The sequence below is a fragment of the Arvicanthis niloticus genome, chromosome 5, assembly GCF_011762505.2.
Source record: "Arvicanthis niloticus isolate mArvNil1 chromosome 5, mArvNil1.pat.X, whole genome shotgun sequence".
Classification (NCBI taxonomy): domain Eukaryota; kingdom Metazoa; phylum Chordata; class Mammalia; order Rodentia; family Muridae; genus Arvicanthis; species Arvicanthis niloticus.
The window spans coordinates 19,400,798-19,428,732 of record NC_047662.1 but is presented as its reverse complement, the minus strand read 5'-3'; the positions used below and the strand labels follow the sequence as shown (position 1 = coordinate 19,428,732).

Here is a 27,935-nt window from a genome sequence, read left to right as displayed (position 1 = left end):
CTCCCAACTCATAACCATAGCAAAATTACAGTTATGAAGTAGCAATGAAATAATTTTAGGGTTGGGGGTCAGTACATCATGAGGAACTGTATTAAAGGGTTGTAGCATAGGAAGGTTGAGACCCACTGCTCTGGAACAGCTCTGTGGAGAGAGGGTGTCCCAGGAACCCAGTGCTCCATGGTCTGTCTAGGCAGGCCACTCTTTCAGGGAGCCCATTTCTCCCGATCTGTGGTCTCACGGCTACGCCTGATCCTGGGACCATGGAGGAGACCCTGATATCTGGAATGTTGGCCTGAGAGAGAAGGGTCCTGGATTAAATCTTACCTTTGTTGTCCACTTGCTGGAGGACCGTTCCAAAGTCACTTGTTCTGTCTAGTGTGCAGTTTTCTGTCCCGGGGAATGGCCAGCCAGGACCCAGTGACCTTCCTCTCAGCTGCTTACTACCTTAAGACTTGGGGCTTCCTGAGTGGTTCAGGACATGGCCCCTCACCCTCCCCAAGCTGGCTTGCCTCCCACACCCTCCATTCCAGAAAGAGCACACCCCCCCTGTTTCCTGCCCAAGTCAGGACCTGGCAGGGCTGGATTGCAGGGAGGACAGCAGAGAGACCAATCCCAGCTTCTGAAGCTGCCCGCGGTGAGCACTGGCCAGCTGCCAGTCACAACAGGCCTCGAGGTACAGAGGGGCATTTGTCCGGGGACCCGAAGCCTCATGTAAACCTGTGCTCTGGCTTTGGCAAGCCACCTCCTTTTCTCCACAGCCTCTTGGGCTGCAGTAGCAGCTCCTGCTTGGCTGTGAGGTGGGATGGGTATGCTGTGTGGATCCCTCTGTGGGGCTGGAAGCTTCTGGAAGAAAGGGGGTGGGAAGAAAGACAGACCATCGTTTGTGCAGGGTCACACTGAGGGTCACAGAGAGGGTAGAAGGAAGGCACAGTGGAAGGCAGGAAATGCTCTGGACATGGCCAGAGATGGTCAAGAGGGCCAGGAACTGGTTCTGGACTCCCTGGCTGACTAGACAAGAGACTGGGCACAACTTCCTTCTCTTCTGGCCTTGGTTTCTTCCACTGTAAAATGGGATGATTGTCTCAACCTCAGGCTGAGAGGACTCCATCAAATAAAGTCATTAGTGAATACCCAGTGGGGTAGAGTAAAGAAGACAAAGTTTGGACCTGGATGGGCTTGGATCTAAATGCTGTCTGTACAGGGAACACAACTCAATTGATATTGTTTACCCACAAGGCCGTAGATTCGATCCCCAGTACAGCATAAACTGGGCATGATGGTGCACACCTGTAATCCCAGCACCCAGGAGGTGAAGCAGAAAGGGCAGGAGTTCAAAGCCATCCTCAGCTACATGAGGCCCCATCTCAACAAAAGAGAGTATTAGTTCCCTGCTTGCCGCTGTGACAAAATTCTCGACAAAGTCAATGTAAGGAAGGGCTTATTTGGCTTACAGTTTGAGGGTACAACAGTCATGGTGGGGAAGGGCTGGTGGCAGAAGAGGTGGCTGGTCATGTGTCTGGAGTGGGGAAGGAGACTGGCCAGGCATCGGTTGCATGGTGGTAGCTGCTGGCACTCAGGTGGCATTTTCCTTTGCTATCCCAGGGTACCGGGTGGTGCTGATAGAATTTCAGATGGGTCTGCTCACTTTACTTATCCTAGTTTAGGGGTGTCCTCATAGACAGGCCAAGAAGCCTGCTTCTTGTGTGATCTACAGCCTGTCAAGTTGACAGTATTTCTCACCACACTTCTAAGGACTTTTTATTTTTTAACATGGGGGTGGTCATATTTTTCTTCCACCTTAAAAAGTGTCCCCCAATTTCGTTTTTCCTTTTTGAGACAAAATCTTACGTCATAGGCCAGGTGAGCCTGAAATTCACGATCCTCCCACCGCAGCCTCCTAAATTCTGAGATTCCAAGAGGGAGCCCCCACAACGGTCCATTCGCCACCCGCAATTTGATTTGATTTGACTTTAGTTTTTATTTGTTTGTTTGGTTTTGGAGACAGGGTTTTTCCGTGTAGCCCTGGCTGTCCTGGAACTCACTTTGTAGACCAGGCTGGCCTTGAACTCAGATCTGTAAGCCTGAGTACTGGGACTAAAGCATATGCCACCACCCAGCCTTCCTATCCTTGACTTTAAAATAAACAATAATCTCGCTGGAGGGCCTTCACAATATTGTGGGGCTCCCTACAGTACCTGGTGGCCCTCACATGGGTTCAGGATTCTCTAGGAGCCCATCTGTCTGGGTATTCTCTCCCATATCTGCCGGACCCCATGTCTTTACCTCTGAGGATCCTCTACAGAGCTCTGAGTCTGGGGACCTGATGCCTCACTCTCTGCAGATTTGAGCACAGGGCCATGATTTGTGGAAAATGTCCTCTTTTCTGTGTGGCACATCTTCTGGTCCCAGAGGCTGTATATATTCTGTCTCTAGAGGCTGATGGGGTCCCAAGAACTTCAGTCGTGGGCAGGGCATCCTGCTGTGATCAGGGCCTCTGTGTGTTTTAGTCAATCAAGAACTGGACAATGGCGGTGGTGAGCTCTGCGCCTGCGGTCTGGATACTGTCATCTGTCTGAAACCCCATCATATCCCCTCCACTTCACACCCAAGGACACTTAGAAGCTAACTCATCACGGTTGCAGGTATCAGAACGGGACCCGGACTCCTTGTGCTTCCCAGAGCCCCCACCATCTCCCTCAGCAGGCTGGAGGGACTGTGGAAGATACTCTGGAGTGTGCAGAGACTGGACAAGTTTACTGGGCACAGAAGAGTCTGGGTGGACGCCCTGGCTGTGGTAGGGGACCGAGCAGGGGAGGTGCCCTGTCACTGCATTGGAACTGTGTGTCCCCAGCTGGCTCCGAGTGTCAGGGAATGCTGGCCAGAAGGGGCTGTGCTAATCAGGCTAGCAGGGACTTCATTTCCTTACCAAGAAGTCTAGTGTCACATCTCTTTGCCACAGATCAGAGAGCTGCAGAACTGCGGTGTGGACCCCGTCCAGTCAGGGGCCTTTAAGTAGCTGCTAGGGAGAAGCTCAGAGTCTTAGAGTTGAGAGGGGTGAAGGCAGGAGGCCCTGGGTCCAGAGTTTACCTTGGGGGCGTGTAGGCATCGGTTACTCTACAGAGATCTGTAAGGCAGCAAGAGGAAGAGAGATCTGGCTGGGCTCCTCTGTGGGAATGGGGACTGGAGGGGGGCATGGGGGGAAGATCACCTAGCCTGGGATTCTGGACTATACAAAAGGAGAGGGGAACTGAGCACCGGAACTTGTCACAGTCTGCTTCCTGACTCTGGATGCAGTGAGACCAGCCTCCTCCACACCCTGCCACCATGACTCCCACTCAGTGATGGACTGTGAGCCAAAATAAGCCCTTTCTCCCTAAAGTTGCTTGTGTGTGTGTGGTGTGTGTGTGTGTGTGTGTGTGTGTGTGTGTGTGTGTGTGTGTGGTGTGTGTGTACACTGTCCAACTTTCAGACAAACCAGAAGAGGGCATCAGATCCCATTTCAGATAGTTGTGAGCCACCATGTGGTTGCTGGGAATTGAACTCATGACCTCTGGAAGAGCAGTGCTCTTAACCACTGAGCCATCTCTCCAGCCCCACCCCACCCCCACCAAGCTGCTTTTTATCATTTTTTTTAAAATCATAGCAGCAGGATAGTAACTGAGACAGCAAGTATGGCTTTGTCCTTTGGGTAAAATGGAGTATGTACAAAAAGCCCTCAGCCGGCAGAGAGCAGCACTGGACAGATCCCCTTCCTTCTTGAACCTGCTGGGAACTCTCCACTCCACACTCTCCTCACTTGCATCCCAGTTGAGACAAGATCAGAGCTGGTTGGGGGAGGTGGGGGGGGGAGGGTGCAGGGGTGCTTAGTCAGTAAGTACTTGCTTCAAAAGCATGAGGACCTAAGGAAAAAGGCTGGGCATGGAGGGGCATGTCTGTCTGTCTGTCTGTCTGTCTGTAACTTTAAGGATGGGGAATTGGGGAATGGAGGGAGGCGGATCTCTGGTAGAGGCCAGGCCAGCTAGGATTGAGAGCTTGCCTATGTGGTGAAGTTTCAGGCCAATTAGAGACCTTGTCTTAAATGGAAGTTGGAAGGTGCCTTCGTATGCATGCACTGTGCGCCCCAACCCTCTTGCACATACATGCACACACAAATTATAACACACACACACACACACACACACACACACACACACACACACATCCATCCAGCTTGGGTTCGAAGGGAAGGAAAGAAAAGGAGAGCGGAGGGATGTCAAGCTATCCGGGTCAAAACATGTACAAGACTAAGAAAAAAGGAGATTAATTTCATTTATTTGCTCTCTCTTCCTGCTTCATCAACAATAGTTACGTAATTGAACTTCTCCAGGTATCCTGTTTCCTCTGCTCCCAGACCCAGATTCTGAGCAAATGAGCCCAGAGGGAGGACAGACATGGAACCATTGCGTGAGGAGCGGGCTCGGGGTTGCCCAACCTGCCAGCAAGGACACAGACATGGCCCTAGAAGGTCTTAGAGCATGAGGAGACAGCAGCCAGGCTGAGAGTCATAGCCCCAAGTACAGGGGAGGCCTGGCACCTCTCCTGCTTCTCTACACACCCGTCTCCCACACAGTCTACACACGTCACACACACGCCACGCGCTTCACACATGTCAGACATGCCACAGGCTCCACACATGTCACATATGCCACACGCTCCACACCTGTCACCCACAGTCCACACACATCACACATGTCACATGCTCCACATACGTCACAACATGCCACAGGCTCCACACATGCCACACAAGTCATGCACCACACGCTCCACACATATCACACACGCCACATGCTCCATACATGTCACACATGCCACAGGCTCCACACATGTCACCCACAGTCCACACACATCACACATGTCACATGCTCCACATACGTCACAACACGCCACAGGCTCTACACATACCACACAAGTCATGCACCACACGCTCCACACATATCACACACGCCACATGCTCCATACATGTCACACATGCCACAGGCTCCACACACGTCACACACTCCACACACATCACACACATCGCATGCTCCACACATATCACACACGCCACACGCTCCATATGTCACACATACCACACACTGGCTCCACACATGTCACACATACCACATGCTCCACACATGTCACAATACGCCACACACTCCATACATGTCACACATGCCACACACTCCACACTTGTCACACATGTCACCCGCTTTACACATGTCACACATGCCACATGCTCACTTCACAAATGCCACAACTGGACTCTTTCAGAACACTTTGGTTTTCCCAGCAGGGTGTCACCCATCTCTTGGGTGGGATGGTCCTGCCTCCTGTCCTCCATATTCTAGTGTCATGAGAAGGACAGCTTTGGAACTGGTCCTGGGTCTGGATTCTGGTCTAGCTATGTCCCCTGGGCTCATGACATTCCAAAACCCTTCCGTCACCGTCAGTCAGCTTGTGACTTGTCACCTCAGGGATAACTCTTAAAAACAAGTGACAACAACTTAACCTAGCATGGATACTGGGCCCAGGAGGAGTCTTGCCTCCTAAGTCACTTAGCCAGGTGCACTGAAGCCTAGCAGCTTAGTCACAGAGACTGAAGAAACCCCAGACTGTCACTCCAGTTGGGAGTCTCTCCCCAGCGACTTGTGTTCACCTCTCCTAAGTCCCCTCAGGCAGCAGCTGACATATAGGTATGTCACGTCTGTCTTGCCTGTTCTCCAAGGTACTCCTGGAGAACAAACCTGCCTCAGTCATCACCGTCCTGCAGTAACTAACCCGGAGCTGCCTTCTGGAAGGCTCTGAAAGGAGTAAAGGGGAGAAGCCTGTAGGTGTGCAGCTTGTATGGAACACCGAGTCCTGTGATGCACATGGAGGGACTTGTCTGACAAGGGTGAGTCCCTGAGTTCCGGTGACAGCCAGGTGTAGGAGTGTGGAGCCTCACAAGCTTCAGACCCTGAGCTTCTCTTTTGCCTGGACTTTGACCAGATTTATTTTTCCAATCAAAACCCAGGAAACATGTCTTTAATTCTAGCACCAGGGAAGCAGAGGCAGGTGGATCTCTGTGAGTTCCAGTACAGTCAGAACTACAGAGTAAGACCATGTCTCAAAATCAAAACCAAACCAAAACAAGAAACATAAAAGGACACTAGAGGCTGGGTGGTGGTGGCACACACCTTTAATCCCAGCCCTTGGGAGGTGGAGACAGGTGGATTTCTGAGTTCGAGGCTAGCCTGGTCTACAGAGCGAGTTCCAGGACAGCCAGGGACACACCAGAAAAACCCTGTCTCAAAAAACCAAACCAAACTAAAACCAAACAAACACCAACAAAAACAGGACACTAGAGCTGGGTGTGGTGGTGCGTGACCTTAATCCCAGCACTCAAGACTCGGAGACAGGAAGACTGTAGGCCGCCAACCTTATGCGGCTGAATAAAACGGCACCGCAGAGTTGACACGGCTGACTAAAACAACGCTGCGCCGCGTCAACTCTGCGGGCCAAGGGCGCACATTTGCACGCACCAGCCACTCTGAGGCGGCGATCCAAGATGGCGCCTGCCTAGGCTCTGGTAGGAACTACCAGAGGCCTGCGCATGCACAGTTCAATTTGGCTCCAGCCCCTCCCGAATGGGGCATGCAAATGAGGTACCACTAGGGTACCACGAACCTGGGCAATCACCCCCTCCTGGGCGGGGTATGCTAATGAGTATGCTAATGAGTCATTGCAAATTGACCAATCGGACACCTCCATGCGCTTTGCCACGCCCAGGGCTGGGGGTATATAAGCAGCCCGTTCTGGGCATTCGAGTCAGTCTCTCCCAAGAAATCTAAAAGAGCGCTTCCAATAAAGGCTGTTGAGAAGGATCCGGTTTGTCGCGTCTTCCTTGCTGGACAAGCGGGGCGCGACAGAAGACCAGAAGTTCAAAGCAAGTCTCAGCTATATTGTGAGTCTGAGACCTTGTCTTAAAAACAAAATCAGACTCCAGGGGCTGGCAAGATGGCCTAGTGGGTAAAGACACTTGCCTGTAAGACTTATATAACCCGAGTTCAAGCTCCAGAACCCATAAGATGGAAGGAGAGAACCAGCTCCTCACATGTGTGCCATGGCATATGGACCACTCCGAAATAAGTGTAATAAAACATTAAAAACAAAAGAACATCTAAAAGGTCTCAGTGGGTGATCACAATTCAACAGTCACAGATGGCACTAAACTAGATGTGTCACGTAACAAAGCTGAAAGTCATGAATCTGGGAAAGGGACAGTCAGGGAGGAGGGTGGGATGGGGAGGAATGGGATGGTTGGAGACCCATAAGAGGGGGTGGAGAAGAGATGGGGGAGGGGAATGTACCATAAATAAGTGTGAAACTGTCAAGGAACTAATTTAATCAAACAAAGGAAACTGGAATTCTGTGCTGGGAAGACAGCCCAGCCAGTAAGGTGCTCACCTGAGTTCACACTGTAGAACCCAGGTAAAAGCCATGCATGGTGCTGGCCTTACTCTCAGTGCTGGGGAGACAGAGAGAGAATCTCTGGACCTCACTCCCTGGGCCTCACTTAATTAATGAGCTATTATTATTATATTATTATTAATGGGCAATGAAGGATGTACAGTGGTGAGTGCCTGTAATCCAATCACCCAGGAGGCAGAGATAGGAGGGTTACAAGGTCAAGGTCATCCATTGCTACTGGGCCAGCCTTGGCTACACGAGACCCTGTCTCAAACCAACCAAACTGAATAAATAAACAGAACTTAAGAACAGCAACAACAAAACCAAACAAAACAGAAGCAAGTGCTTTGGTGACCCTGGTGAGCTTGGCAGCCAGGGTTAGTACTGGCCCCGCTGACCTGTAGTCTCCCCGGGAACCCAATGCCCTTGGTGTAAGTGCCTGTGGCCTGTCATTCCTGCTGGATGGCTTAGGCTGCCAGGCTCTCAGGTGGGCCCATTCTCAATGAACACCCTGACATTCCAATATTTAGACGAAACCCTGATCGCAAGAGCACCTTGAGTTCAAGGTCGGCCTGGGGTGTGTTGTGAGACCCTGTCTCAAAACAAAACAAAACAAAACAAAAAACAAAAAACCAAAGATCTGTGTTTGTAGCTCAGCTATCGAAGGCCTGCTTTGCACTGTTAAGTCAGGCTTGGTGGCACACGAATGCACGTCTGTAACCCCAGCATCCTGGAGGCAGGGGCAGGAGGTTCAAGGCCCTGTCACAAACAAAACTAAGCAGCCTCCTCTCTAGAGTGCTGAGCACCACCTCCACCCTGCTCTCCGGGCTGCAGGGTCAGTATTGTTTCTTTTCATAGTAAACTATTTCCTCCTAGTAGCCTCTGTGGGTCTTTATGCTCCACCTTCTGAGGCTTTGTTTATTTGCCTAGGAATGCTTTTACAGTGAGTTCATGTTCATAGGACAGTTTGGCTGGCGTTAGGGTTTCAGATAGAAAGGTTCGTTTCTTCCCCTTCCAAGGACACCACCACCTCCGCTTCCTTTATCAGAGTGATCCACCCGCTCTCTGCTCTTGTCCTGGCCTTTCACTTTTTTAAAAATAAAAAGTCTACGTGCTGTAGATGCATGGAGACCAAAAGAGGACATCGGGTCCCCTGGAACTGGACTTACAGATGGTTGTGAGCTGGGATTTGAACCTGAGACCTCTGGAAGGCCTTCCAGTTCTCTTGACCACTGAGCCATTCCTCCTGCCTGTCCTTCAGGTTTCCAATCTCACCTTCACTGTGATGGACGGTTATTTCACTGTTGGTCTTTAATATGTGCTTATGCAAGTCCCCCAGTTGTTCTCAACCTGTGGGTCTCGACCCCTTTGGGGTGGAACTATCCTTTCACAGGGGTCGCACATCAGATATTCTGCATATTTACATTACAATTCATAACAGTAGCTAAATTACAGTTATGAAATAGCAACAAAATAATTTTATGGTTGTGGAAGGTCCCCAGAACATGAAGGGTCTCCTCATCAGGAAGGTTGAGATCCACTAAGCTGTCCTGTCACTTCTGAGTAATAAACCTGAGTTCCTTTCTCAGTGATTTCCTTGTTGACCTCTTTTTAGGTTTCTTTTCGTTTCTTTCTTTCTTTCTTTCTTTCTTTTTTTTTTTTTTTTTGTTTTTTTTTTTTTTTTTTTTTTTGTTTTTTTTTTTGTTTTTTTTTTTGTTTTTTGAAACAGGGTTTCTCTGTGTAGCCCTGGCTGTCCTGGAACTCACTCTGTAGACCAGGCTGGCCTCGAACTCAGAAATCCGCCTGTCTCTGCCTCCCAAGTGCTGGGATTAAAGGCATGCGCCACCACCGTCTTTTTTTCTTGACAGGTTCTTACATACCCAGGGCTGGCCTTGACTTCTCTATGTACCCGTGGATGACCCTGAATTTCTGATTCTCCTGCCTCCACCTTCCAAGAACTGGGGTGACAGATGTCCAGCGCCTCCCCTTCCCCATGTGAGGACATGCTGTCCACTCCTTCTGTGACTTGGCTTTGCATGTGGCTAAATTATTATTGTCTTTTTATCACAGAAATCATATCAGCTGCTGTTCTACTCTGGGTCTGAAATGTCCCTGCTAGAGTCACTGATATAGTGCGGGAGCAGGGGCCGTGACTGTGACAACTTACAAAATAAAGCATTTACCTGGGGGCTTACAATTTCAGAGAGTGAGTCCATGACCATCATGGTGCTGGATCAGTAACCAAGAGCTTATAGCTTATATCCTGACCTGCAATCAAGGGGGATGTGAGGGCTATCATGGTGTTTTGAAACCTCAAAGCCCACGCCCCAGTGACACACCTACTCTGACAAGGCCACACCTCCTAATCCTTCTCAAACAGTTCCACTAACCAAGCATTCAAATAGCTGAGCCTACAGGAGCCATTCTCATTCAACAAGCTCATTGTTTGAATACTGGGTCTCCAGCTGGTGGCACTGTTTGGGGGAGGTTTTGGAACCTATGGGTGTGTGTGGATTCCTGTTGTCCAGCTGGTGGCAGTGAGTCTCTGGGGAGGCCCATGAAGGCAGAGCCACTTCTAGTTCTGAGTAAACTACCTTCTCAAGCCTCCAACACTACAGATGGAGCCCCCATCCCTTCTCCATGGTCAAGCAGCTAGACAAATATTAACAACCCTAGAAGCTACTGAAGATGGATTCCCTCCCTCATGGTCCATGCTGGACTCCACCTCCCATCCCCCCTGCCTTAGGATTTAAGTGACCACATGTGAAGTGGAGTTTTATTAAAGCCCATTAGGGAAAAGCTAATTCTTCCTGGTCAAAAATTAGAATCTGATTTTCACCTCTGGCTCTGATATTCTAAACTACCCGGAACATTACACACTATCGCCTCCTTCCTAGCAAGTGGTTACTTTCAAGAAAACCTGTTGAAAGCTTCTGCAGCCAGTTCTGGGTCTGCAGGGTCCATGTGCATGGGCTCAGCTGAATATATCCATGGCTAGACGGCTCATGGGGTAAAGAGGCCTGCTGTCAAGCCTGAGTACCTGAGTTCGATCCCTGGGGACCCACATAATAGTAGGAAAGAACCAACTCTCAGAAGTTATCCTCTGACCTACGTATGAATGCCCTGGCATGATCCCTCCTGTTGCCCTGTACAAATAATAAGAATGTAATGAAAAGACCCAGACCTGGCTGTTAGTCCCCCAAACAATAGTTTCACAACTGCTTACACTGCCTTGGGGGTTTAGGCAGCAGCAGTCATCTACGGATGGTTAAAAGTATGAAGAAAAGAGGTTTTAAAAAGTTGGATGGTGGTGGCCCATGTCTTTAATCCCGGCACTTGGGAGGCATTGGCAGGCAGAGCTTTGTGAGTTTGAGGCCAGCCTGGTCTACAGAGTGAGTTCCAGGACAGCCAGGGCTACACAGAGAAACCCTGTCTCAAAAACAAAACAAAACAAAACAAAACAAAATAAAAACAAAAAACCAAACCAAAAAAACCACAACAAACAGGGGTCCTTGAACTCCCATGGTTATCTTTGGCTTCACAGCAAGTTTGAGGCCAGCCTGGGATAGGTAGGCTAGTAGACTCAGGCTCATCCCTGGCAACACCTCCCTGGATCTTCATACTTCTGAAGTGTGTTTGTGCAACTGTGGGGGATGCGGGGTGGGGGTGGGGGGAATGGAGGGCCTAAGGCTTTCAGAGGAATTGAGCCAAGGGAGGAGGCCGAAGCCAGGCCACTGGTCACAGAACTGCTGCTGCTGGATGTCTCCCTAAGACCAGACACTGCAGCTGGATTAAGGAGGAACATAAAGGTTCTGCCTCTGTCCTCGGGGCATTCGTCAGGGCTGGGCATCCTTCAGGGCTGCAGCTGGAAAGAGTGCTGAGGTGTGGCGGAGTGGCTCCCAGGATGTTTGAGAGGACTGAAGTTCCGGGTGAAAGGTTCTACCATGTCCAGTGGAGAATTTTAAAATTCCAAGGCAGTGTGCCTTAAAAGTTGTCACAGCAGGTCCTAGACACAAGGTTTCTCCAAAAGGGGGCCTGGACATTATTAAGTAATTGCTGCTGACCGATAAATCAGTGAGTGGCAGCTCAGAGACGCGAGGTTTAAGCCAGATACAGACTCAAGGGCACATTGTGGGGTAAAGTCCCTGCTGGTCTTTCACTCCTCAGTTCTAGCACAAGGCCAGCTGGATTTCTAGACCCTCATGATTCCCCAAGGTGCCCCGTTCTTACAGCACCCACTCTGCTGCCACTGGGACCCTGACTTAGGGCCCCATCAGCTCAGGCATGCCCGTTACAGACAGGAGGTCCTGAGACCAGGCCTTGGTTAGCTATAGAACAAGCCTTGTCTCAGAACAGCCACACCCTCTTTTCCACCCTTAGACCAAGCTGTAAAGTTGCTGGAGAGCTTCAGACCACAGAATTTCTGGTCCTGCCACCCTTCGGCTGGCTCCACCTTCACTGGTGCCACACTGAGTAGGGGGAGCATGGATCCCTACTTATGGGCAAGTGAGTGTCTCTTCCCTGACTTCCTGCCTTCTGTCTACCTCGCCTCACTGTAGATCAGGAATTCATCTGAGGACAGGCCACAAAGAACCTATCCCACTAGACCTTAAAGCAAAGATGGAGTCCAGATGGGCCACATCCAGAAGGATGGAGCTGGAGAACCTGCTTGGGGGGTGGGGGGAGCCATGGGGAGGAAGCTGGGGGGGGGGGAGGCCAGGGCTGTGGAAGCCAGCTAGGAAAACCCACATGCCACTGCTGCCAGCTGGGTGGAAAGGCTGTAAGTGTGCAGCACAACACGGGTGTTTCTGCATTACTCTGTTTGTTTTTTGAGACAAGGCACTAAGTATCCCAGGCTGGCCTTGAACTTGCTACATAGCCAAAGATGATCTTAAACTGTTTGTTTGTTTGTTTGTTTGTTTGTTTGTTTTGAGACAGGGTTTCTCTATGTAGCCCTAGCTGTTCTGGAACTCAATTTGTAAACCAGGCTGGTCTTGACCTCAGAGATCTGCCTGCCTCTACCTCCTGAGTACTCGGATTAAAGGCCTGGGCAACCTTAAAACTTCTGATTCTCCTTAAAAATTCTGATTCTGGTTCTGCCACCCTGCCCCACGTCCCAGGGTGGGAGAGTGGGGCCATCATGGTTACCTCATACCCTGGCCTCTCTTGAATATGCTCATGTCCAGCTGAGGGCTGTTATCTGAGAAGAGTCACTGGCATGGGGAGAAGTGAAAGGTGACAGATGAACGAGAGGGTGCACCCCTAAGCTGGAGGGAGAAGGGATTGCCTTAAAGCCAAGAGGGCTGGTCTGCAGTCCACAGAAAACTCCCTGCGTATCTGCCTGTCACTTGTAGTTCTGGGGATGGGAACAGTGAGGGGGGCACCCAGCATCCTTGCTCCTCCCTGTTCACTTAGAGTTCACAGTAAGACACAGGTGGGTTCGCTGTATGTATGTATGTATGTATGTATGTATGTATGTATGTATCTATGTATGTGTTCTGCCTGCATATATGCCTGCATGCCAGAAGGGGGCGCTAGATTTCATCATATATGGTTGTGAGCCACCAGGTGGGAATTGAACTCAGGACCTCTGGAAGAGCAGTCAATGCTCTCAACTTCCAAGCCATGTCTTTAGCTCTGTTTATTTATTTTTAAGGATCGTTTTGCTATCTAGCCTGGGCTGGCCTTGAACTTGAGACCAGCCTCCTCCTTCGACCTCCTGAGTACTGAAATTACAAGCATAGGCTATCACACCTGCCAAGACCCAAGTAAGTGCTACAAGCGGCCTTGAACTTGCCTTTCTTGGGGACAGTGTGTCCCTGTCCCCGTGGATGCCCGCACTCCCTCCATGTCAATCCTCAGATCTTTGCTGCTCACACCAGGCTAGTCAACTCAGAGTGATGGAAGCCTATCATGACCACCTGGAGGTCGCCAGAACCGGAAAGGCCTGGGATAGTGCTTACAGCTGTTACATACAAGCCTGTGTCCAGCCTGAGCGACATCAGGTGGTGATGTGAGTCCAGTTGGAGACAAAGGAATTAGGTGGTGGTAAGGCAGTCCCAACCACAGAGGCCAGGGGAGCCTAAGTCAAGCCCAGCTCAGCTGCCCCTGCCTGCTCACCACACACACCAGGAGGTGCCCAGCTCCACCAGATGCAGCCACTCTCCAATCCTTGGTACTGTGAGCTTTGCTGGAGAGGCAGTGGTGAACCAGACACAGTCTGCATCCCCAGGGAGCCAGTCTGGCAGAAATGAGTAGCTTACCTAAAACCATGTCTTAATCCGTCAAAGACACTTTCATTTAGATACAAGAAAGTTTCACTTAGGTACAAGAAACCGAATTTGTTAGAAAAGAAGGAGCGGCCTCCAGGCAACAGCCAGCCAGGCCAAGGCAGGGACTCTGATTGGGTACCACTCCTGCTTCTTTGCTCCTTTTGCAGCTCCTCAAATCCTCCAACCCCTCTTCCAAGAAGAATCTTCCCCCCACACCCCAGGGCTTCCTCAGTTTCCAATCCTGCCCCTTTGGAGGCAGAAATCGCAGCCATTTCCTTCCACCTCAAGGTACACAGGACTAGAATCTCCCACTATCAAGGAGCAGCTGTTTCAACATGTCTATTTATTGACTTTGGTAGGAGCCCGGGCCCCTTTTCTGGATGCTGGTCTCGTTGGACTGCAGAGCTCCCGGGGCCTCCGAAGGAGCGCGCTCTTCTGGATGCCCAGTTTATAAACCAAGCGAACTCGGGACCCGAGGGGGAGGGGAGTTTAAGGCTCCTACCTCTCGCAGGCTTTTTTTCCAGGAGTCCAGGTCGCTCCCGGTGACTTCGCGGGAGCGGACAAGGAAATCACCAGCTTTCGCACGCCAGAGATGTCGCCCCAAATGCAGCCAGCTTCGGGGTGCTCCTCGGCTTGCACCCTGAACACCTCTGTGCACCAGCGTCTGCAGACAACCGGGAGATGTTGCTGACCTTTCAGCTACCCGCTCACGCCAAGGCTGGGGACTCCCGGGGGTCCCAAGAGCGATCGTCCGCGGGCCTGAGCCCCTGCGCGCTGTCCTTCCACGGCCCAGAGTTCCGTGTCCCGCGCCCTACCTGCTCCGCACCCCAGCCCCGCCTCTTGCGGGCCGCGCTCCTGGAGCTGGATGGCCGCCGCTGTCGCCTCCAGGTTCCGCCCCGCCCCGTCCTGCCCAGCTAGTGACCAACCCCCTCACCTGCCCCGCGCTCCGGGCACCGCCCCGCGGTATCCCCAAGTCGCTCTCTCCTCCACCTGCTCCTGGGGACTTCAGGTCTGACACCCCTGCACCCACTTCTTCCAGGTCGGATTTGTGAAAAGGCAAAAGAGGAGGAAGGGACCCAGCATAGACTGAGAGCGGCGTCGGATGAAGCGAGCTCACGGAAGTGAGAGTGTAAACAGGTTGTGGGATCCGAGGACCAGAGGACTGGCAGTTGGCAGATGACAGAGATTCCTTCTGAGCACGATTAGAAACTAGTCTTTGAGTGGCACACAGCAGAGGCAAGGGGATTGCTGCGAGTTCAAGGCTGGCTCCGAAAACATAAGTTTCAGTTTCAGCTAGCGTGGGTCAGTGGGTAAAGTGCTTGCCGAGCATGCGTGAGGAAATACCCTGTATCCTAAAAACCAGCGTGGAGGATGGGGTGGGGCTAGAAAGCTGTGCTTAACAGAGGTTCGGTTCCCAGCACCCACATCAGGCTGCTTACAATTGTTGCTTGTAACTCCAGCCCCGCCCACATGGACACAGGTGCACACACAAAATTCAAAAAAGAATCATTGCCCAACAAAAATAAAAAACAGCACCCTCACTTTCCATTTGACTGTGTGGTTCTTCACAGTCCCCCCCACCCCCAGCCCTGAACTCTATGGCACACAGTAGGCTCGCAACCAGTTTTAAGAGATCCTTGTATTAACAGGGAAATTGAGACCCAGGAAGACAAGGTGGGCCTCAGGTGACCCTGGAGGTAAAGTGACAACCCTGGAGTAGAGCCACATCCCGGAAGTGACTGGGTCTGGACCAAGTGCCCATGAGCTGCTCACACCGCAGCTAATGTCCTTCCTCCGTGGTCCCCGGTGCAAAGAGTTACTTGTTGTACTTTCCTAGGAAACTCCATGGTGATGTTTGTTGACACGAGCTGATCAGGATAGACAATACCATGATTTACCGCTTCACCAAAGACACAAGCCAGTCTACGCCACGAAGTGGCCACACATGATGGAGGAGGGGAAGGTAGGGGACACTCCTGGCTCTGAGCTCCAGTCCTTAGGAACATTCCAGGATGTTTCCGGAAGCTCTTCTGGGTATGGGGACAAGATCTCAGTAGTCAGATGGTCTTGGGTTCAAAATCTGCCCCGTGGGCTTACTGATTCCAAGACAGGTGTGGCTATGGTTCTGCGTCCTCAGCTCAGTGCTACTATGGCAAGGACTAGAAATGATAAGCTTCAAGTGGTGGGCAGGCTGGGGACATTCATTCGTAGACGACCTGGCAGTGTCTTGTGTGTGCACATAAGCAGAAGATCACCCAAGAAAGGACCCTAAGGGGAATGCTAAGGTCAGAGCTCATGGCCTAATCCTGCCAGAGGGAAGAACTAAGGTTTCTTTCTTTCTTTTTTTTTTTTTTTTTTTTTTTTTTTTTTTCCCCGAGACAGGGTTTCTCTGTATAGCCCTGGCTGTCCTGGAACTCACTCTGTAGACCAGGCTGGCCTCAAACTCAGAAATCCGCCTGCCTCTGCCTCCCCAAGTGCTGGGATTAAAGGCATGCACCACCACCGCCGACTCAGGTTTTATTTTTAAGGATGGGTTTTCCCTTTAAAGCCAGGAGAAGGTGAGAAGGAAGGTCTAGCCCTTGTTTCAGTAGATCACTGGAACTGGTGGGAGAGAGAGAGAGAGAGAGAGAGAGAGAGAGAGAGAGAGAGAGAGAGAGAGAGAGAGAGAGACAGCTGGAAAGTGGTGTGTGTGTGTGTGTGTGGTGGTGGTGGTGGTGGTGGTGGTGGTGGTGGTGAAAGGAATGGTCCGGGCTTATCTGGAGGAAGGCAATGGGTTGATGCTATTCTAAGACTGGCTGTGGGCTGTGGTAGCCTGGTCACTGATGCAACAATTCGTGTCCCCACCCCAAGGCCTTGCACACAGTAGGTAACTAGGCAGGTGCTCACCACTGAGCCACACTGTAGGAATCTCGATCCATCTTCCGACCAAGGGAGTACACACCCAGAGTCTGCACTAAAGAAGTGGAAAATAAGCCTGTGACTTGTGTTCCTGTTAAACAGAAATGCTTGTAGGTGACAGAACAGGTGGATCTCTGTGAGTTTGGGGCCAGCCTGGTCTACATTGTGAGTTCTAGCCAAGCAGCGCAGCGTAGTGAGTCCAGTATTGTCGTGGTGGTTGATGACTGTATTCCCAAAACTACAGAGTGTGAGGCAGGAGGAGAGCCCCAACTGCCTTGGTCTGCATAGTGAGTTTTAGGCCAGCCTGGGCTACCTAATGAGATCCTGTCTCAAAACAAAAGATTCTAAACAAATAGGAGGAAGAAGAAGATGAGGAGAAAAGGAAGTGGGGGAGGGAAGAGACATCCCTTTTCAGTGGAAAGCCCCCAAATGCAGCAGGCTCCTTCCATGTTTGTTAGCCTCAGGGAAGCACCATCCTTGAACAGCACGGGGGTGTTCTGTTTTGAGACATAGTCTCACTGTTTGTTTGGTGCTAGGGATGGAGCCGGGGCCTTGGTGAGCACTAAGAGAACACTCTCCCTGCTGAGCCCCGGTCTCCAACCTGGTCCTGGGGCTTCTTATCTCAGAATTGCCCAGTCTCTCTTCTCTCAAAGCCTTGGTCTGCTGTTTTATGACTCTGAAGACAGTTGCTGGGGAAAGCAGCCTCATGCTGTACAGGATTAAAATGTAGTCTCAGTGGGGAGACAGCACAGATCCAGAGACACCTAAGTGTACATTGATTAAGCTCGTACTAGGAAGCGTGGGGGCAGCTTTCCAGGTTGAGGGCTTTGAAATGAATTCTTTACCTTTTAGCGGAGGAGGAGGCAGCAGCAGAGGCACAGAAACTCAGGCCGGGGTGGTTTTCTGTCTGTTATTGTTCTTTTTAATTACTTTAGGCTGGAGAGATGGCTTAGAGGTTCAGAGCACTTGTTGCTCTTGCAGAGGACCTGAGTTCTATTCCCAGCAACCCATATAGTGGTTCAGAACCGTCCATAACTCCAGTTCCAGGGGATCTAATGCTCTCTTCTGACCTCTGAGCACCAAGCATGGACACAGTGCACATACAAACAGGCAGGCAACACGCTCTCTCAAAAAGTAAAATGAGTAACTCTTTAAAAAAAGATTTATCTAATGTATATGCTGTCTTCAGACACACCAGAAGAGGGCATCAGATCCCATTGCAGAGGGTTGTGAGCCACCATGTGGTTGCTGGGAATTGAACTCAGGACCTCTGGAAGAGCAGCCGGTGCTCTTAACCGCTGAGCCATCTCTCCAGCCTATGAATAACTTTAATAAACAGTGTTTTTAAGATTATTTACTACTATTATTATTGCTGCTGGTAGTATATATGTGTGTTTGTGAGTATGTGTGCATGAGTGCATGTGTGAGAGTGCATGTGTGTGTGCATGTGTGCGTGTGTGCATGTGTGAGAGTGCATGTGTGTGTGCATGTGTGCATGAGTGCATGTGTGAGAGTGCATGTGTGAGTGCATGTGTGAGAGTGCATGTGTGTGTGCATGTGTGAGAGTGCATGTGTGTGTGCATGTGTGAGAGTGCATGTGTGTGTGCATGTGTGAGAGTGCATGTGTGTGTGCATGTGTGAGAGTGCGTGTGTGTGTGCATGTGTGAGAGTGCATGTGTGTGTGCATGTGTGAGAGTGCATGTGTGTGTATGCATGCGTGTTATTATAGAAGTAGTATGTGTGTGAGTGTATGTGTGTGAATGTGTGAGTGTGCATGTTTGTATATGTATGTGTGTTAGTTGTATGTGTATGTTTGTGAGTGTGTATGTGTGTGAAAGTATGTACATGTATATGTGTGTTATTAGTAGTATGTGTGAGTTTATGTCTAAGTGTGCATGTTATTAGTAGTATGTGTTTGTATGCGTGAATGTGTGTGCATGTGTGCATGTTACGATTAGTAGTATGTGTGTGCATTTGTGAGTGTGTGCATATGAGTGTGAGTGCACATGTGCAGATGTGAATGTCACAGCTCGCTGTGGAGGTCAGGAGTTGGAGTTGGTCCTCTCCTTCTCCCTTTCCGTAGGGTCTAGGCATTAGATTCAGGTCACCAGCCCTGCAGAGCCATCTCTCCTGCCCAGGTGAGGAGTGAGGAGCTGAAGGGTGGTGCCCCAACAACCCAAGTGCCCTCGCTGGGACTCTGCCCTCCCAGGTAAACTGTAGGGTCTTAGACTCCCCTGATGGTGAGCTTGACTTTCCTGACCGTTTCACCCAGCTCAGGCAACCCCCTGACACCTTCTGACTTGTTCTTACTGCTACACTTTAGGACTTTGTATAAGCCATTGGGGGTTTATTAGAGGGAAGCTTTTCTATTCCCATGATGACAATAAAGATTAGCCTCCAGCCATCTGCCATCCTCACCTTGAGGACCCGTGGCTACATCCAGAGAATTCCAGGAGCTCTTCCTGGATGCAGTTAAGGCCATCCAAAGCCATCCAGGCTGCTGAATCTCAGTACCACTTGGGACCCCCAAGTCAGAGGAGAAAAGGCACAGAGTAGATGCAATTCAACATCTTCTCTGTATGCTGTGTGACACCTGTCAGCTCTCCTAGACTCTCTGGGCTTCAGGGTCTTCTTCCATAATTCATTCAGTCGACATTCGTTGAATGCCTGCGGTGAACGCACGAGTTGGCAGCACCTGCTGAGGCTGACTCTCAGCTCTGAGAACCAATAAAAATAAACAGGCCAACAACACTGTGGGAGTGAGTGCTCAGGAGGAGGGTGAGGAGGGAGGTGAGTGCTTGGGAGGAGGGTGAGGAGGAGCTGGAAATGACGTCTGCCTGCTGCCCTCTGGAAAGTTCAGTGGGGAGCGGAGGAGTCTGTGTTGTTACTTTGTTGCACCAATGATCATTTCAAAGAGAAACAGCCTTTCTGTCCAGTGGAAAACACCTACAATGGCGCTAAAGGCCCAAGGCAGACAGGGTGATCCAGGGGGAGAACTGAAGATGAGGTAACCTTGACCGTCCTGGAGACCCCAAGGCCCTCAGTCCTGCTTGTCCTTTAGAACCTCTGACTCCCCTGGGTACTTGGGCTGGCAAGACGGCTCAGCAGGAACTGGGGCTTGCTGCTAAGGCTGACACTTGAGTTTGATTCCCGGGAGCCTACATGGTGGAAACAGAGAACCACTTCGCTTCTACAGATTGAGATTTGATCTCCTCATGCACACACTGGCGCCCACATGCAAGAAATAAATGCAATAAAACAGTTTTTAAAAGATGGGCATGGCTGGGCAGTGCCTTTAATCCCAGCACTTGGGAGGCAGAGGCAGGCAGATTTCTGAGTTCGAGGCCAGCCTGGTCTACAGAGTGAGTTCCAGGACAACCAGGGCTACACAGAGAAACCCTGTCTCGAAAAACCAAAAAAAAAAAAAAAAAAAAAAAAAAAAAAAAGAAAAGAAAAAAAGAAAAAGATGGGCATGGTGGCATACTGTTTCAATCCCAGCACTTGGTAGGCAGAGGCAGGTGGATCTCTGTGAGTTCAAGACCAGCCTGGTTTACAGAGTGACTTCTAGAATAGCCAGGACTATTACACAGAGAAAGCATGTATTGAAAAACCAAACCAACCAACCAAACAAACAAATAAATAAATAAATAAAACTGTGTAGGTTATGGTGCAGTTTATACCTGAAGAAACCCAGGCTTAGACAGGACTTTTTTTTGTTTTTTGGTTTTTGGTTTTTGGTTTTTTGGTTTTTCGAGACAGGGTTTCTCTGTGTAGCCTTGGCTGTCCTAGAACTCACTCTGTAGACCAGGCTGGCCTCGAACTCAGAAATCCACCTGCCTCTGCCTCCCAAGTGCTGGGATTAAAGGCGTGCGCCACCACTGCCCAGCTAGACAGGACTTAAACTTGCCCAAAGTCACCCCAAGAGCTTGGCCTCAGAGCTTTGAACTTGGCCAAAAAAAAAAAAAAAAAAAAAAAAAAAATCAAAAAACAAAAACAAAACCTTCAAACCCACTTAGCATTGTGGTTGGGGCAGAGCCAGGAGGAGCCTTGGGCAAGGAGATTGAGACCTGGCAGCTCTGGGGGACACAGTCCTGAGCAGGCCACTGTTGCCATGGCTCCACCTTTTGCTCACTGCTGGCTGGGTGGAGTCACCCCAGATATCACTCAGGGAGCCTCCCTTCCCAGCTTCCCCTGGGCTCCACCCTCCTCACACGCATGCCCCAGAGCCACTCCTGTTTCTTAAACATTAGCTCCTGGGCCAGTCTGTACCTGTCACATGTCTGTAACCTGTCTGTGACCTGTCACCTGTCTGTGACCTGTCCATAAAGGGGGGGAGGGACACAGTTCCATTTCCTACCCAGGAGCTACAGTCACGGCAGTGCCCCTCCCCCCAACTGCCCTCATTCTCTGTCTGACCTAATGGCTGGATGTTTAGGACGCATGGTTGCTGTGAACTCCTGGAGGGCAATGACTGGCTTTGTTTTCTCCTTCCCAAAATATAGACAGATAGACAGACAGACAGACACACACACACTCACGCACAGCACACACATTTTTTAAGACCGGTTTTGATTTTGTAACCAAGACTATCTTAGAACTCATTCTATAACCCAGGCTGGCCTTGAACTCACGGCAATCCTCCTGCCTGAGCCTTCCAAGTGGCCTGATTATAGGTGTGAGTCACCACTCTGTGCCAGGGAGGAGCAGTCTCAGGCTGCAGGATGTTGGGGACCACTTCTGATCTGGCTGTAGTTTTTCTGATAACAGAACTCCTCCACTGAGGGTCCCAGTGAGGCAGCCATGACTGTGTGAGGCGTCCAAAGCTCCTGGGGTCCCAGCTTTGGCTGCTTTCTGTCCTAGGTTCCTGGAACTTTGGTTCCAAGGGAACTGAAGGTGAGGACGGCTGTTACAGACAGAATCCTGCTGTTCACTGACCTGGACACCGCAGGACTTCCTGTCCTCTCTCCTGTTCCACAAGGGGATCTAAGTTTAAAGATTTATTTATTTTATTTGTAAGTACACTGTCGCTGTCTTCAGACACACCAGAAGAGGGCATTGGATCCCATTACTGATGGTTGTGAGCCACCATGTGGTTGCTGGGAATGAACTCAGGACCTCTGGAAGAGCAGTCAGTGCTCTTAACCACTGAGCTCTGGATCTAAGTTTAAATTCAGGGAGAACCACAGTCACTAGAGTGGCCAAGACCGTCCATCCCCACCTTCTAGGTCTCTTGTCCAGATGTCCAGTGTCAAAGCTTATGAGCAGAACACAGAGGACCGATCTCAAGGAAAAATAACTAGACACACCAAAAGTAGTCTACAGAATGACTGGCTCCCTAGTACAGACCAGCTGCGAGGGTAGGTGGCAGGTCCCCACATAAGACTGGCAGTCAAAAGAAAACGTGTTAGACTTTTGTTAAGATTTCTTTTATGTGTATGTGTGTTTTTCCTGTACGCATGTCTGGGCACCACATGTGTGCCTCTGTCCACGGAGGTCAGAAAAGGGCACTGTAGTCTCTGAATCCAATGGATGTGAACCACCTTGTGGGTGCTGAGAACCAAATCCTTGTAAGAACAGCAAGTGTCCCTAACCACTGAGCCATCCCCCCAGCCCCACTTTTTTTACCTTTAGGCTTTCCTCTCTGCCTCCCCAACCTGCTGGCACAGTCCTCCCTTGAGCCTGGCTTCTGCCTTTCTCTTTTCCATCTTCCTTAGTTCAATGTGGTGGCCTTTGGAGTCAGTGCTTCTGTGGTCACAACTCACTGGCATAAGTAAAAAGTCCAGAAGCGCTAGTTCCTTCTCCATGAACTATGAGACGATGGTGATGGTGGTGACAATGATGGTGATGACGATGGTGACGAAGACGACGACGACTATGTGTGTGTGTGCATGCGTGCACATGTGTGAGCATTGTGTGTCGTCTTTCACAGGGGACATTGTTCATGAGCCTAGAATCACTTCACACTCAAAGGCAGCTTCTCAGCTGCAGAGGTCTTCCTGGCTTCAGGGTTCTGTGACGCAATCAGAGAACTCTCCAATAAAGATCTCAGCCGTTCAAAAAGATGCTGCAGGAAGATGGCGCTGGGCCACGACCAGACTTCACCTGATGGCATCTCTGAATTGTAGGGAAATGACGACTCAAGTCCACCCTTCTGGAGAAGAGTGAGTGATACTGTGTGCTCTCCCACCCACGTGGAGTAAATTTAACAACGAATCTGGCTTACCTTAGCTGGAACACCCCCCTACACACACATACACACCCATCTAGCCACCACTGGGCACTTTTCTGAAATAAGTCACCCAAAAAACCACCCTGCATTTCATCTAAATATATCACAGCAAAATATTTCCTTACAGCAGAAGTAAAGAAATATCACACAATCCTTAGCTCGCCTTAGCTCAGTGGCAAGGCAGGAAAAGGCTGCTGTATTAACCATTTTGAGAGGAATTTGTGTTGTTTTGGAGCAGCAAGATTGCTCAGTGCGCAAGCCTGCTGGCCTGGGTTGAATCCCTGGAGCCCACACAGAGGAGAACCTTCCAGAATTATCCTCTATCCTCCAACCTTCCTCCACACGCATCTGTAGTGCAGGTGCACACACCTCTACAGACACACACACACAGGCACACACACACACAGAGGAATCACTGTTTTTTGACAATTTAAAAAATGTATCTTCCTCATTATTAATGTTGATGTGTATGTACATAGGCACATGTGTCACAGCCATGTCACAGACATGTGGCAGGAAGTTCTCTCTATCTGCCATGGGTCCTGAGGGTAGAACTCAGGGGTCAGGCTTGGCAGCAGGCATCGCTGTTCACTGAGCCATCTCCCCAGCCCTGTGCTAACAGTTTAAGTCTCATAGGAAGGCTGGGTGAAACCTAAGGGAAGATTTTCAGTTCACAGCATATGGTTCTTGAGATGCCCATGGGTATTAAACAACAGTTGTCTGTTTCTCTAGTTACGCAAGATCCATTATTGTCTGATTTGCTTTCCAAATACAGGGACGATAGAAGCTGAATCGTGCCCACTTTTTTAAAAAGAGATTTATTTATTTATTTATTTATTTATGTATTTATTTATTTAATGTATGTGAGCACACTGTTGATCTCTTCAGACACACCAGAAGAGGGCATCAGACCCCATTACAGATGGTTGTGAGCCACCATGTGGTTGCTGGGAATTGAACTCAGGACCTCTGGAGGAACAGTCAGTGCTCTTAACTGCTCTTGACCGCCGAGCCATCTTTCCAGCCCTCACGCCCACTTTTGCTACAAAGCATTATTGTTTTTTAGACAGGGTCTCTTATGCTCAGGATGACCTTGAACTCCTGATCCTCCTGCCTCCACATCCCAAGTGCTCTGATTACAAGCCTGGTCACCATACTGGCCACTCCACTGTTTTCAAGATCAGCTTTTGTCTGGCTTGCTCCTCATAGCTTGCTCTGCCTGACTTCTCTATAAACCTCAAGACCACTTGCCCAGGGAATGGGGACTAGGCCACCAATTGGGTGGAGGCATTTTCTCAGCTAAGATTCCTCTCCCCAGATAACTCTAGCTCATGTCTAGCTATTAAAATCTCAGTCAGAGCAAGAGGATTATCTTGATTACACCGACTGACTTGAGAAGAGCCATCTCAGTTGTGGGCAGGACCAGTCCCTAGGCAGGGAATCCTGGACTGTTTAAGAGTAGAGAAAGCAACTGGAATATAGCATGCATGGAGCACTGCCATGCATGGAGCACTCCCACACATGGAGCACTCCCATGCATGGAGCACTCACACACATGGAGCACTCCCATGCATGGAGCACTCACACACATGGAGCACTCCCATGCATGGAGCACTCACACGCATGTGTTCATTGCTGTCTTCTGACTGGGACATAGTGCAACTGTCTGCTTCAAGATCCTGTCGTCTTGATCTCCCTGCCATGATGGATCGTAACGTGGAACTGCAAGCTAGGAATAAAACATTTCTTCCTTAAGTCATTTAGTCAGGTACTTTATCACAGCCCCAGTGAAAAGAAGGTAAGGCGGGCTCTGAGGCTCAGGACATTTGAGAGACCCAGGGCGGCAGTGCTCCGCATCCTTCCAAAGGTGAGCCAGTGATGGGGCCTATGGGATGAATGACAGCCCTGGGCATACTTCCTCGTGGTGGTATAGTTGTCTAAGCTATTACCTACTGAAGCATTTCTCAGAGAACTTGTCCACTGTATTCCCAATAAATAAGACTGTATGGATTTAGAAGGTTCTAGAAGCATTGTAATAAAGAAACTGATTTTTCTGAACATTTCAGGCCACAGACTCCCCTAGATAATATAGATTCAACACCCCCTGTGGTTTGGATGACAATTCCCCATAGGCCCACATATTTGTGTGCTCAGTCACCAGGAAACAGCACTGTTTGAGAAGCATTAGGAGGTGTGGGCTTATTGAGTGGGTGTGTCTTGTCCATGGGGTGGGCTTTGAGGTTTCAAACATCCACACCAGGCCCAGTGTGTACCTCTGTCTCCCTCTGTGAGTCTATCTCTGCCTATGTCTACCTTCATGCCACCGTGCTCCCTCCCGTGATGATCATGGACCAAACCTCTGAAACTGTAAGCAAGGCCCCACCCATTGAATGCTTCCTCCTATCAGAGCTGCCTTGGTCACAGTGTCTCTTCACAGCAGTAGAACACTGATCTAACATTCGGAGCAGTTCTGCTTCCAGGTTCTTTGCCTTAGAAGAGCAAAGGAGCCTTGGCTAGATTTCGAGTCTTCCCCGCGGTGGCCATCAAGGGTCAGGGCTGCATGCGCACATGGGCTCCTCTCAGCACTGATATTAATGGTTGTGTCTGGTGCTAACAGAACTCTGACACACACTGGTGAGCTGTGAAGCCAGCTTATTTTCAGGAGGGTAACTCTGAAGTTAGACCTTCATTCTTATATTCTAGTCTGTGCTTTTTCAGGCAGGATTTCATGTAGCACAGGCTAGCCTCAAACTTGTACATATATTGTTGAGGGTGACTTTGACATGATCCTCAAATCCAAAGAACTGAGCTTTTAGACGTGCATGGTCACATCTGGCCCTATCCTGTATTGTTTTGTTATTTGGAGACACAGCTTCATGTCGCGCAGGGTGACATCAAACTTGCTGTCTGGCTGAGGATGACCTTGAACTCCTGCTCTTCCTTCTTCAGAAGTGTTAGGATTATAGGCCTGGGCTATCCGTGGGCCTGGTTATGGGGCTGGTGCTCTAACACAGGGTCTTGTGCAAGTTAAGGAAGCAGCTTAGCCACACTTCAGACCTCTAGCCTGTGTTTTCAAAAATGGCTTTTTTCGTTTGCAATGCTTTTTCAGCTTGCACTTATTTGATCCTGATGATAGAGATTTGGGTGTGTGTTGTCAGGATGCTGGGGATTAAACCTGGGGCCCAGCGCATGTTAACTAAACACTAAACCTACTTGCTAAGGTCCTTCTGAATCCAAGGTTATAGCAGAGCCTTAAGCAGAGCTCAAGGCTCCAACCTGGAAGCACAGCGCCACCTGGTGGTACCTCCCAGGAACAGGCTGGAGAGGCAGCCAAGGAAATGGAAACCACCTGCTTGTTTTGTGTTCATTTTATTCAAAACTGTATAAAGAATCTTTGAGTCCCGATATACTTCCAGAAGGATTACAAAGTTCTGCCGGGCAGAGATCAGAGCACCAGAAAAAAGATTCAACTGTGCAGTCCAGTAAAACGTTGATTTTGACCAGCTGAGACTTAGGCAATTGCCTCTGGCGTCTTCTGGTAAAGGTGAGTGGGGAGAGGGTGGAGCTGGGGGCTGGAGATTTGGGGTGCTGCCTTCACCCATTGGGGGTTCTGTTCCTTTCCATTCCCAAACAGAGCAGGTGTTTACTTTTAATTGAGATGAGGTCTCACTATGTAGTCCTGGCTCTCCTGGAATTCACTATGTAGACTAGGCTGGAATTAAAGGCATGGGCCATTATGCTTGGCTCCTACTTGTAAAGATTTATTTATTATCTTGAGATTTATTTTATGTTCATGGTTGTTTTGCCCACATGAGGGCGTGTGCACCACGTGTGTGCTGTGCCGTGGATCCCTTGGAACTGGAGTTATAGACGGTAGTAAGCTGACATGTGGGTAACTGGAAATGGAACCTGGTCCCCTGGAAAACCAGCCAGTGCTCTTAACCACTGGACCATTTCTCTAGTCCTTAATCACCAAAATACATTTTATATTATATAAGATTTTATATGAACAGAGCAAAAATAAAAGGTGGGCATGGTGGTACATCCATCTTTAATCCCAGAACCTGGGGGTGCAGTCTGGAGTTCAAAGTCATCTTGGTCTGCACAGTGAGTTTAAGGCCAGCCTTGGCTACTGCTATATGAGACCTTGTCTCAAAAAGCAAAAATAAGTAAGTTGAAAATAGATCTGCATAGCCCAAAGTAAGTATTCCAGGCTGGAGAGATGGCTCAGCAGTTAAGAGCACTGGCTGTTCTCCTAGCACTCACCATGGTCTGTAGCTCCAGTTTCAGGAGGCCTCCTCTGGCCTCCACAGGCATCAGGATACATGTGGTACACACAGGTCCATGAGGACAAAACACCCATACACATAGATAGATAGATAGATAGATAGATAGATAGATAGATAGATAGATAGATGGATGGATGGATGGATGGATGGATGACGGATGGACAGACAGACAGACAGGCCTGTCTTAGGGTTTCCATTGCTGTGAAGAGACACCATGACCAAGGCAACTCTTTTTTTGTTTTGTTTTTTTTTGTTTTTTCGAGACAGGGTTTCTCTGTATAGCTCTGGCTGTCCTGGAACTCACTCTGTAGACCAGGCTGGCCTCGAACTCAGAAATCCACCTGCCTCTGCCTCCCAAGTGCTGGGATTAAAGGCGTGCGCCACCACTGCCCGGCTCAAGGCAACTCTTATAAAGGACAATATTTAATTGGGGCTGGCTTACAGGTTCAGAGGTTCAGTCCATTATCATCAAAGCAGGAAGCATGACAGCATCCAGGCAGACACAGTACTGGATAAGAAGCTCTGAGTTTTACAACTCTAAAGTTCTAAAGAAGTTCTAAAGGCTTCTAGAAGACTAGTATCTATCTGGCAGCTAGAAGAAGGGTCTCAAAAGCCCACCCCCACAGTGACATACTTCCACCAACAAGGCCACACCTCCCAACAGTGCCATTCCCTGGGCCAAGCATATACAAACCACAATACCCATACACATAGATAGATAGATAGATAGATAGATAGATAGATAGATAGATAGACAGACAGACAGACAGACATATTTAA

The 27,935-nt window shown here is 49.6% G+C and overlaps 1 protein-coding gene and 1 long non-coding RNA gene across 3 annotated transcripts in view; one reads left to right on the top strand and one right to left on the bottom strand.

Moving 5' to 3' along the window:
• Ncmap (non-compact myelin associated protein) overlaps window positions 1-14,548 on the bottom strand; it is a 28,920-nt gene extending 14,372 nt beyond the window's left edge. Inside the window, exon 1 of one of the 2 annotated variants that reach the window (XM_076933983.1) lies at window positions 14,242-14,548. The gene's annotated coding sequence lies outside the window, so the exon portion shown is untranslated. The remainder of the gene's footprint in view (window positions 1-14,241) is intronic. The other variant, XM_034502904.2, reaches the window with a different exon arrangement.
• A 1,015-nt stretch (window positions 14,549-15,563) lies between these two features.
• Window positions 15,564-26,487, top strand: LOC143442319 (uncharacterized). The gene is made up of 3 exons (XR_013110387.1): window positions 15,564-15,702; window positions 22,567-22,798; window positions 26,283-26,487. It is a non-coding gene; the product is annotated as an uncharacterized LOC143442319 (long non-coding RNA).
• The last annotated feature ends 1,448 nt before the right edge of the window (window positions 26,488-27,935 follow it).